Source organism: Sinocyclocheilus grahami, unplaced genomic scaffold (assembly GCF_001515645.1).
Source record: "Sinocyclocheilus grahami isolate Dianchi unplaced genomic scaffold, SAMN03320097.WGS_v1.1 scaffold1237.1, whole genome shotgun sequence".
Lineage (NCBI taxonomy): Eukaryota > Metazoa > Chordata > Actinopteri > Cypriniformes > Cyprinidae > Sinocyclocheilus > Sinocyclocheilus grahami.
The window spans coordinates 66,917-70,962 of NW_015506416.1; positions in this window are offsets into that span (position 1 = coordinate 66,917).

Consider the following 4,046-nt stretch of genomic DNA (forward strand, 5'->3'; position numbering starts at 1 on the left):
TTCATGAACGGCCTCCTTGGCCGTGGCAGGGCAGACAGTGAGTTCGTGAACAGCCTCTGTGCCCGTGACAGGGCAGGCAGTGAGTTTGGAAGCGGACGCCACAACCTCAGGAGGTTCTGCAGCGGATGCCGCCACCTCTAGAGGTTCTGCAGCGGAAGCTGCCACCTCTGGAGGCACAGGAAAGGCCCTTGGAGCGGACTTGTGGACAGGAGCGGACTCGTGGACAGGAGAGGCCTCTGGAGTGCAATGTGCAGCCCACACGCTCAAAATGGCGACCGCCATTACAGGAAGGGCAGCAGAGTGTGGCATGACCTCTAAGACAGCGTGGCTTGAGAGCGCTGACGTCACCGGGATGCCTGCAGCTCGCACCGACATCAGAGGTAGGTCCATCACACTAGCAATCAATATGAATCTTAAAGAATATAGAATATTACAGATATAATTGGGTTATTTGGTTTCCACAGTTACTGTATGTATACATTATCTTGAAATTGTACAGTTTTTTCACATTCATTAAATCTAAAATATTTTATCAATGCAATTATACAAAATTAGGGGTGTCCCCGACTGATAATTTTCATAGTCGAATCAGAATTTTCGAATCTTGCCGATAGTCGACTGATAGTTGAATCATATGTTTGGAGGCGGGGCAAAATACAATACCAAGAGTCAAGTCAGACATTTGACAGTCATAATTAATGACGTTAACACGCAGGGAAAATGTGTAACGGACGCCTCGCATATACAAACGGGGTAAATACCTTTTTTTTTTTTTTTGTAAAATATAGTTAACATTAAAAGTCAGAAAAACCCTACGAATTCAGATTTTTTTTTTACAATAGTGCTCTCATTATAACGTTATGTATACAGTGCTGTGAAAAGGTTTTTGACCCCTTCCTGTTTTTTTTATTTTTTGAATATCTGTCACTTAAGATTCCAGTCATCAAACAAATTTTTATATTACACAAAGATAATGCAAGTAAATACAAAATACAGTTTTTAAATGATGATTTCATTTATTAAGGGATAAAAGCTGTCCAAACCTACGTGGCCCTATGGGAAAAAAATTAATTGCCCCCTCCTGTTAAATCATGAAAGAACTGCAATTAACCACATTATTTTAGAAAGCTGAGTTAAATTTCACTAGCCACACCCAGGCCTGATTACTGCCAGACCTGTTGAATCAAGAAATCACTTAAATAGAACCTGTCTGACAAAGTGAAGCATGCTTAAAGAGCAACACATCATGCCACGATCTAAAGAAATTCAAGAACAGATGAGAATCAAAACAGTTGACATGTATCAGTCTGGAAAGGATTATAAAGCCATTTCTAAGGCTTTGGGACTCCAGCGAACCACGGTCAGAGCCATTATCCACAAATTGACAAAACTTGGAACAATGGTGAACCTTCCCAGGAGTTGCAGGCCAACCAAAATTACTCCAAGAGCACAACGACGACTCATCCAAGAGGTCATAAAAGAACCCAGAACAACATCTAAAGAACTGCAGGCCTCACTTGCCTCAATTAAGGTCAGTGTTCATGATTCAACAATAAGAAAGAGACTGGGCAAAAACGGCATCCATGGGAGAGTTCCAAGGCAAAAGCCACTGCTGACCAAAAAGAACACAAAGGCTCGTCTCTCATTTGCCCAAAAATATCTTGATTATCCCCAAGACTTTTGGGCAAATATTCTGTGGACTGATGAGACAAAAGTTTAACTTTTTGGAAGGTGTGTGTCCCATTACATCTGGCTTAAAACCAGCACAGCATTTCATAAAAAGAACATCATACCAACAGTCAAACAAAGCTCAAGCGCACTTGGGTTATGTAGCAGGACAATGATCCCAAACACACCAACAAGTCCACCTCTGAATGGTTCAAGAAAAACTAAATTAAGGTTTTGGAGTGGCCAAGTCAAAGTCCGGACTTAAATCCGATTGAGATGCTTAAACAGTCCATTCATGCTCGAAAACCCTCCAATGTGGCTGGATTAAAACAATTCTGCAAAGAAGAGTGGGCCAAAATTCCTCCACAGTGATGTGAAAGACTCATTGCCAGTTATCGCAAACACTTGATTGCAGTTGTTGCTGCAAAGCATGGCACAACAAGTTATTAGATTTAGGGGGCAATTACTTTTTCACGTAGGGCTAGGCAGGTTTGGACTAGAGGGCTGCATTGGGTTTGGGCTCCCGTGGGACCCAACGCAAATCTCGCGGGAGTGGGCGGTTTTACCTTTGCTGCGGGCGGGAGTGGGCGGTCAGAAAATTTTGCGGGTGACCCACGGGGAACGGTGGGATTTGGTGTGTAGTAGAAATGGAGTCAACACAAGAAGTTGAGAAGAAAATTAAAGCATCTGTTTACTTGACAAAAGCAAAGCAAGACAAGTCAGACATCTGGAAACAATTCTCAATTGTCACTGAAAAAAATGGGAAAGAGTTCAACTTCGTAAGTTGCGATAAATGTGCAAAAGTGTTCATTTACAACGGACATAAATCTGGCACCTCTGGTCTGATGCGACATACCTGCACAGTTCTCTGTGGTCAAAGCAAGCTCTCGTCCCCCAATAAGGCACTTCCTGCTCACGTTAAGCAAGAAACTACAGACAAATGTGTCGCACTTTGCTGTAAAGACATTAGACCATATGACTTTGTTGCCAGGAAAGGCTTTGTTGAGATAGTCAGTACTCTGTTAAGATAGCCGCTAAATATGGTACATTTGATGTGAGAGATGCTCAAGTCTGGGACCGCAGTCAGTCAGCAATATACTTTTCCTTCATAGTAATATGGAGTAAGCAAAGCAAGGCCCAGTGATCAAATTCATTTGTTTGTTTAGTAGTCTACTTAATTTTTTTTTAGTATTATTTATTTTATTTTTTGCAATAGACTGTTAAGCAAGCTATTGTGAATGTAAAATCTGTGAGAATTTTTTTTAAGGATTCTATTTATTTTATTTATTTCGTTTTGTATTTATTTTGTTAAAATTATATCTAGCCTATTTTCAAAGTTCTCTGTTTATTTATTTAATGTTAAAGTTATTTCCTAGTTAATTGTTTGGTGCGTGTGTATGCAGTAGGCTAGCCTGCATTTAAAAACTGAGGTGCCGCTAGTTGCTGTTTTGTTTTAAAGGTTAATGTTTTATAAGCTAAAAAAAAAATACCCAATGTTTTTGTCATGTGTGGTGCTTTGGTTTAGCATTGGTTACTTCATCTTATTTGAAGTGAAGTGAAGTGACATGTGGCCAAGTATGGTGACCCAATTAGTGCTCTGCATTTACCCATCCAAAGTGGTTTACCACACACACAGCAGTGAACACACACAAACCGTGAACACACACCCGGAGCAGTGGGCAGCCATTTATGCTGCGGCGCCTGGGGAGCAGTTGGGGGTTCGGTGCCTTGCTCAAGGGCACCTCAGTCGTGGTATTGAAGGTGGAAGAGAGTGCTGTACATTCACTCCCCCCACCTACAATCCCTGCCGGTACGAGACTCGAACCCACAGCCTTTGGGTTATGAGTCCGACTCTCTAACCATTAGGCCACGACTTCCCCCTTTAAACGCAATCATGTTTAAAGTCTGTTATTCTGGATGTTAACTTGAACCAATATTTAGTTTGAGTATTTGTGTACATTTTTCACAAGCTCTGAGATAAAGTCCGCAGGAGTGGACACATAGGTTGGGGGGAGCGGGCGGGTGCGGGTTTAAGAAAACAGTCACGCGCAGGGCTCTAGTTTGGACAGCTTTTTTCCCTTAATAAAATAAATAATCATTTAAAAACTGCATTTTGTATTTACTTGCATTATCTTTGTGTAATATTAAAATTTGTTTGATGATCTGAATCTTTTAAGTGTGACAAATATGCAAAACATAAAATAAAAAAACAGAAAGGGGGCAAAAACCTTTTCACAGCACTGTATATGGGATGATATTAGACTCAAAATTATTAATAGATGCATGCACAATTATTCATGTACTGCATACATTTTATACATGTATCTTACTAACCACAAACAAATGCCTTTCAATTTGAGTCTGTGGAATTCGGGATT